This window comes from Mirounga angustirostris, unplaced genomic scaffold (assembly GCF_029215605.1).
Source record: "Mirounga angustirostris isolate CCGP_5_RB_7025 unplaced genomic scaffold, mMirAng1.0.hap1 SCAF_6, whole genome shotgun sequence".
Lineage (NCBI taxonomy): Eukaryota > Metazoa > Chordata > Mammalia > Carnivora > Phocidae > Mirounga > Mirounga angustirostris.
In genome coordinates, this window is record NW_026991714.1 from 79,684,379 (window position 1) to 79,692,978 (window position 8,600).

Genomic DNA, 8,600 nt, shown 5'->3' on the forward strand with positions numbered 1-8,600 from the left:
AAGAACTGCCATTCTGAAAAGCCCAAATTGGTCTTGAGATGACACTTAATGTTGACAAAAAAGAGGCTCCAGGGTGGAGCTCCCTGAGAAGTAGCTCCAGGAGACTCACCTCCCGGATCCTGCTTCTGTGAGGGATCCTGGACAGTAGAGGTCAGTCTTTATGCCCAAACTTTAAAGGCATATAAGAAACTTATAGCATATCACCTCCTTTCTACAGACCAAAAATTACCTTTGAATTTTTTTTTTTTTTTTTTGGTCAAAGTTAAAAGAGGTCTTTTCTTTCTGGACTGAAAATCACTACTCATCCTAAGAGCATTCATCTTAAAATGACAGTGGTTGAAAAATACAGCATTAGTTGCCTTTTAGCTGTTCAAAAACTGGAGCATTTTCAACATGTTGGGGCTATAAAAATGCCTTTGCTTCTATTTCTAAATCTTGACCAAAAAAAAAAAAAAAAAAAACAACAACCTAGGACTTAATAGACCCTGAGTGATTGTGTCAAAATATGAAGCTACTTTTCTGCCTGTTGTAAAATTAATTTTATGTAACTTAATTCTTGTTGCCATTCTTAGAAACCAAAATAGCAGAGACTGAAATCCTCACCACCCATGCTACCCTATCCACAAGACCGAAAGGGCTTTCTCCAGTATGAGGGGTCGGCACTATGAGTCTAGGTATCTGGCCAAAGGACGTACAAATAAGAAATGTTTAGATTTTTCCAAGGATGGCCAATCATGGTACAAAAGAGACTAAGGACTCTGATTCCAAAATTCATTTACCTATCTGAGGAGGGTGTGCCTTTGAATTAGTCAAGACTGCTACTTGCAAGTGCCAGAGCCAAGTCAACTGAAATACTGCTTTTGCAAACAGGAATGTGATGGAAGGAAACTGGGTTATAACTGAAAGAATAGTGTAGTCTCAATGAGGAGATGGACAGGTCTCAGGGTGGCTGAAACTTGCGACTCAGTCATCAGAACGCTTTCCATATCTTCATTTCCACCACCACACACCCCATCCTGTGAAAAAACAGACTCTTTCCTACTCCCACAGAAGCGTTCCTGGGTCAGTTGCCTACCATGAGCCAATGAACTGTAGTCAAAATCAGGGCAGCTATCTACTTCTGGGCCAATCCACTGTAGTTGGGGAATGAAGACTTAAAAGAACATGTTGGTCCTCAAAAAACTGTAGAGAGAAGACATTTTCCAGAGAAGACAAGGTTTCCAGATGAAGACAGTGCACTGATTAGACCGCAGATTTCTGCTTCAAATTCAAAATTAAAAGACCATGAATCTCAATGAGAAAACAATTTGACTCTGGATGGGGATGACTGACTCTACAATTAGGAAGAAGAATTTGCTCTCTACCTGGTGGTACTGTAAGCATTTCTCCTTTGGGTTGCCAAGAACTAAATGATGCTCACTGACAAAAGAAATACGAAAAATACATCACTAATATTAGCAAATAAATTTTAGTATTTTCCTCTGAGTGAATAAAAAATGATGCCTATAAACAAAGACATTACTGTAATTTTAAAATATCAACAAAATATTCAAATCCCTATCCAAAGTTGGTCCTCTTGCATTTCTCAGGAATCTTCATCAGCTTAACCAGTTATTTAAATATTAGATAACTGAATTCATCCTACAGTTTATGGTCATATCAGGATTTTAACCTCTGTTTATTTTGCCCAGCCCCACAATCTATATCTACTCCTCTGGAGTAAAAACCAGAAAAGTGTTTCTCAGGGGCTTTCCTTCTTTCCAAGAAACAAGGGTTAGTTTCTTCTCAAAAAAAAAAAGAAGAAGAAGAAAACGTGTTAGGGTTTTAATCTTTATAATAACACACAGCATAAGAACATAACATTGGAAGAGAAACTGATACCCCAATTATAAAAAAGCGAGATACTGCATAAAATTCAGTCCCTAATGACAAGTTTTAAGCTTAAATAGATAAAAATTTCCATCTCTTGCATTTCAAATAGGTTTAATCTAACTCAGTTCTCATATATTGTTGCATTATTTTGTTGTTTGGAAAAAGATATAGAGAAAGAAATGTTTTTTATTATGGTAAAATATGCATAATATAAAATGTACCATTTTAACCATTTTTAAGTGTACAATTCAGTGGCATTAAGCCCATTCACATTGTTGTACAACCATCTCCATCATCAATCACCAGAAAGAGAAAGAAACCTCACATTTAGAAAAACCTCACCCTTTACAAAAAAAAACACCTTTTTCCAATATTATAGTTATTGAGAGGAAATAGTAAGTTCTGGCCCCAAATATTTTAAGGCCAGATCCAGAGAGGGTCTCCCTCCTCCACTGCTCCAGAGTGCTTTTGGCGCCAGAAACAAAACACCATTCTGCTCAGACCACTCTCCTGCCCCAAACTTATATGGGAAATCATACTGCTTACCTCTCGAAATCTCTGAATATTTTAAGGGAAACATGCTTTCACTCCCTTTTCACCAATACATGACAGTTAATTACAATTTTATGTTGGCCCTGGCAAGCGGCACTGTAGAGCAGGTTTTCACGTGAAATCTTGATGGGAAAAGAAATGGAACAAAGGCATCAGTTATGGGATAAGATTATGCCCAAATAACAAAGAGATCATTGATCCATCTTTCCTCTGCATTTTAAAACATACATAACTGTTTCTTGCTTCACTGGATTTAGCCATCTCCCCTGTCAAGTAAATGTCTGAGCTGTCTTTTAGAAATTAAACCGAAGAAACTAACATTCCTCGAAGCTTTTAGTACAACATATTCTACACTCAATAGCCCACAGATTCAACCTGCTTGGGTGATGACAATGTCTTGGCTTAAGGTGCTAACTGAAAATAATATATTACAATCATTATCATGCCAATATACTAAAGGCTGTCGTGTGTGAACCCATTGCAGTTTTCTCTGATAACCTTTATGAAAATGGTATGCTGTTTTGCCATCCTGACCTCTAGTCCCTGATACAACAGATTAATGTTCAGAATCACAAAAATAATTACAGAGATTATAGCTGAGTAAAATGGGAGAAAAAAGAAGGAATATTTTTCTATGCTTGTTTTCTGGCTGGAGGTTTGTATCATTAAAGAGAAAATGTTGGCTCCAGCTAAAGAAGTGTGTACCCAAATACAGATTATAATCAGCATTTAAAAGTTCTGGCATCATCCCAATTGCTTTTGTCACTTTCACAATACAGGGGGCTGAAGCTGTTACAGGCTTTGCTTTCAAGAAGGTGAACTTGCAGAAACAATAGGAAACATTCACATGATTATGCATGGATTTCCCCAGGAATGCAGCACCCCGCATAGAGAAGAGTACTCAGAAAATGCCTGGGTTTGTTTAAACCTTGGGAATTTCCTCTTTGTCACCACAAAGATACATTGGTTAGGATTGCACACCCATCAGAAGTGCCAAGGATATTGGAATCACAAGGATACTGCAGGTCATCCCCTTGCTCCTCATTTACTGGTGAGGAAACTGAGAGCTGGAGATAAAGGTGACTTGGCAAGGGGATACCTCAGAGACATTCAGAATGGAGCTCCATTGTTTTTTTTGTTTTGTTTTGTTTTGTTTTTTGATTGAGAGAGAGAGCACTCACGAGTGCAGAGAGAGGAGCAGAGGAAGAGGTAGAGAAAGAATCTGGAGTAGACTACCCACTGAGTGCGGAGCCTGATGTGGGGCTTGATCTCAAGACCCTGAGATCAGGACCTGAGCTGACATCAAGAGTCTCAGGATGATTAACCAACTGAGCCACCCAGGGGTCCCAGAATGGAACTCCTTCTAACAAACCATTTTCTAGGTCATCACCTTGATTCCCCAGTCTGCACTATTCCCAGGATTCAGGTGGGGGTACATGCTAAACAAGGTGTGCAACTGACCTGGAGGGGAGCTACACTCAGGAGCCAGATTCGCTGATTATAATCCGTTATCCTGCCCCTGGGAGCCAAGCAGATGGATGAATCCTCTGCGGGGACAATTCAGGGAGTCATTCTAAAGGCCTCGAGGAGCCATCAGAACCCACAAAGTCAGTAACAAACACTTACATCGGCTCTTCCTGACCCCAGTCCCTCACTCCTATTCCTGGGTCTCATTTGTTGCTCAAATAAACCACCTGTACCCACGTCCTTGTCCCTGGCTCTGTTTTCAGGGAAACCCAAATGAAGACGGCCATTTACTAGCTAGCTGTGCAGTCTTGAGAGAATTGACTCACTATCTCTGGGATTCTATTTCCTCTTCTCAAAGTGCAAGAAATAAGACAAACCACAGGCATGTTGAACGGGCCAAAGAAGGTGACTCTGTGGAAGGGCCTAACCCTGGACCAGCCCTTCCTGGGTGGTGCCACCTTGATTATGCCGTTCCCGCACTTGCTTAGGCCATACCTGGGATTCATCCTTGAGTTGGCGCCTTCTCTCGGACTCCGCATCCAGTTCTGCGGCAAATCCTCGTCTCAACCTTTGGAATCTATCCAAGCGCCGCCCCCGTCTCTCCATCACGGGGGCTTCCACCCTGGTCTAAGACATCATCACCTCCACCCGCATTATGCAACAGCTCCAGCCTGGCTTCCCGGTTCCTACCCTTGCTTCCCTAAAGTCTCATTTTGTTTTCTTCAAGATAGCAGCTACGTGTAAGCCGATGTCAGATCCTTTAACTCCTCTAACCCCTCCCACAGAGACTGAGATTTAGGGGTACTGTCTGCCTCTGATAGCTTTCTACCCCACTCAAAATATAAGCCAAAGTCTTTTCAAGAGCTTGCAAGGCCTCACAGGAACTGGCTCCTCACCATCTAACACTGGCCACTGTCTTCCTCCTTCATTCTGTCCCCACCATGGCTTCATCGCCACCTCCAGGCACACCTGCCTCAGCCCCTGCAGACCATCCCCTGTATATGAAATGCTGCCCACTGCAGATCCACACAGGTCACTCCCTCACAGCATCTCATCTTCTGCCCAAATAGCACACATCAAAGGGTTTTATTCTGATCATCTCTTAAAAAACAACACACGCCCTTGGAGGTCCCTGGGGGGGTTCATTCAGTTAAGCATCTGCCTTCATGCCTTCGGCTCAGGTCATGACCCTGGGGTCCCAGGATCGAGCCCTGCCTGGGGCTCCCTGCTCAGCGGGGAGTCTGCTTTTCCCTCTCCCTCTGCCCCTCTCTCATGCTCTCTCTCTCTCTCAAATAAATAAAATCCCTGAACACACACATTTGAACAGGATTCAGTAAAATTTATATACTAATTTTTTTATTTACTCATACACATTTACTACCTAATTCCATCCTCTATCCTCAGCTTGGCTTTTCACTATCTGGAAGACACTCATGAAACGATTTTCAAAATGTTTTAAAAAACACCGGGTCTGAGAGGGAAGGATCCTCCTGTAGAGCCAAAAGCAGACCAGAGTGATGGGCTCTGGAAGAGGGCTCACCCCCATCTTGATGGTGCCCCCACCCTGGGTGCCCCCCTCTTGCCACCCCAGCCCACCCCCAGCCTGCCATGACGAAGACCCAGCTGGTCCAGAGCAGGAAGGGGCAGGTGAACCTGGAAGGACCCTCGAGGATGGCCACCCCCAACAAGAAGGTGCAGCTGATTAAGGATTACTGAAAGAAAGCATCATCATCATCTCTGCTGAGATTTATCTGCACCCCAACTGGAATCCTTCGGTATTGAGTAGCCAATGCAACTAATCCAGAGGAATGTCTTGCATCTAAAAATGAAAAGAGTTTACTCCCAGTAGCTAGCTGAAGTTGCATGTGGTGATAATCAAAAACAAATGATAGCTAATTCCCAAGCAATTAACCAATAGGCATTTGATATAAGTCAGAAAGAGACACCACCCACACACCATTCTGCTTGGGGCTGGCTCTTCACTTTTCTGTATTTTACTAGGAGCTCCCTAATAACCCAGAGCTTGCCTACACACGGACTAAAACAGCTTTCTAGGAGGCCATCAGAGAACTTATACACCGAAGGAAGGCATAAAAGACAGTACCCTCCTCATGCAGTCTCTTAGCGACAACCCACATCTATGACAGCAGACAGTGCAGGAGAAGAATGTGAAGAAGCAGAATGGGCAGAAAACTAAATGCAGGGGGGTGGGAAGGGGGACATCCTTCTTCCCCTCTAGAAACCTTTCTATACCTCTCCATTTCTTATTCCGCATGGATTTCCTATAGTGAAGGAACCCATTCAGGTGTATGGAATCAATTGTGTAAATAGACTTTTCACTCTGCAGGCTTGGGGACACTCCATTCCTTGATTTCGGTTTGTCTTGTCCTTCCTGGTGTGCAATTACTGCAGTAGAAAAGTATTATTGGCCTCATTTCATATAAACACAAATAACGTCCAAACATTTCGTGTACGGGACTAAAAATGCATCTGGTATTAAAGTACCTGAACCAGTTCGGCAACTGTCTATGTTTTATATTACTGTCAAGGTATGGAAAGATGGTTAATTTGCATTTAAAGAGTGTCCTACATAACTTTGTAATTTCTACATTCCCTTCTTTCCTCTTCTTTAGGACTTCCTTTCAGTAAGCAACTTTTCTGTGCTTTTCATGTATTTATTTTTAGTGGGAATCTAGAAGCATTAGATTGAATGGAAAAGCAGTTAACATTTCTGGCCTGGGAGTCACAAACTGAAAAGCCTCCTGTATATTAGGGAGGTCTTGTCTGTCTGTGACAACAGGATGTCTCCTTATTCACACTTCATTGGCTGTTGTTAAAGTTGACAACCTTTTTTTTTTTTTTTTTTAATGTTGACAACCTGTCTTTATCATTCCGGTATTCAGTATTTGGTATTCGCTTTACCTTGTGAAAGAATTAGCATGGTGCTACCAGAATACAAGCCTTGCTTTTGGCAAATTAAAGGGCATGTCATTTCCTAATACACTAGAAATGGGAAATAAGGCACACAAGTCCACCTCTGAAACTTCAGTATTTTTCCCTGCAGATGTGTGCACTCTGAGAGTATCTGGTTTGTCCAGCGATGGCCATGTGGAGGGTTGGGCCACTACTGCATGTGGTTTACAAAAATGTTGTGAAAATGTTATGCCCTGTGAAACAGCAGAGTTACATAAAATAAAATCACATTTTATAAACCATTTACTCTGCCTTTGTAACAAGGGTATGTGGGTTTTTTTTTTTTAAGATTTTATTTATTTATTTGAGACAGAGAGAATGAGAGACAGAGAGCATGAGAGGGAGGAGGGTCAGAAGGAGAAGCAGACTCCCTGCCGAGCAGAGAGCCCGATGCGGGACTCGATCCCAGGACTCCAGGATCATGACCTGAGCCGAAGGCAGTCACTTAACCAACTGAGCCACCCAGGCACCCGGGTATGTGGGTATTTTAAGTGACAGATGAATTTACTACTTTCTGAAATTTACTAATAGTTTTTATTTTATGTAAGGTGTCGTAGGGACACCCATATTTTTTCACTGTGATACATTTGTCTAGGGATGCCTGAAAATGTATAGGATTGGACTACATTTATTACAGTAAGTGGTTTATCATGGACCAGTATGGGAGATTTGTTTCCTGCTTTCAGGAGACAGAGGGGGGTCTGAGTGTCCTTGCACCTGCTATTTCTTAAGTAACTTTTATTGCCCAAGTGGTCCCTACACTCATCACTCTCTTTCTGACATCTGGTATCTTCAATATAAGATTATCCCTATTAATGCATCTCATGTTAGATAGAAGGAAAAGAAAAGAACTGTTAATATATATATATGCAAATATATTCACAGCAAAAGAAGGAAGAAATACTCCTACTGCTCTAATCCTTGTTTCTGAAACCAGGTGTGTGGTCATAATATTTACAAAGTTGTTGCTTTTTTTCCTACCCATTCCATGTTCCTTTGCTGTCAGCAGAAACTTCAGCTGGTCCTTGTCCCTTGCAGAGTAGGATGACCAAAACCTTCACTCCCGAGGGGCCTGTGCCCTTTGTTGTCATGGTTGCCATAGGACAAGGGAGTCCTCTGAAGCATGCCAATGAACTCCTGCATTTCAGAGATTTCCTCCCTGTCCCCCCTGTGCCATCCTTTCCCCTAGGTCCCCTTAACTGTAATGACCAGTTATCTCAGCCATGTCTACCATCACCTTTATCACCTGTAGTTTCTGAAGTGAGAACGATCTCATCCTACAGCCTTTTTCAGGGGTTTCTGGGATTCATCGATCTATTATCTATTCTATTGATAACCTGACCTGGTTCTATGTTTGACCTTATGTATATTTTTAAAAGTTAACACTTCCAATATAGAACTATATATTATACATGATATATATAACAATTATACATATAATTATATATGTTATCATGTACTGTTTCCTAACTGTATTCTGAATTTTCTAGGTTACATCTTCTTTTTTTCCTTTAACCAGATTGATTATAAATTCCATAAGGTCTTCTGCCTCTTTATCTCCCAGAAAGATACTTTCATTAACAATTTTTCGGAAAGTCAATAGAATTCTCTTCTGGAATGCACTGCATTCAAAGTGCTAAATTTTAGGAAGAAAACCTGATAAAAATATTTCAACCTGATCACCTCTGAATTATTCATCCCTGATATATATTTTGCTCCCTGGAAGATTTGCCTGT

The 8,600-nt window shown here is 41.5% G+C and overlaps 1 pseudogene; it reads left to right on the forward strand.

Annotated features, from left to right (window-relative positions):
* The first annotated feature begins 5,499 nt into the window (after positions 1-5,499).
* On the forward strand, positions 5,500-6,088 carry LOC123847037 (14-3-3 protein theta-like; annotated as a pseudogene).
* The last annotated feature ends 2,512 nt before the right edge of the window (positions 6,089-8,600 follow it).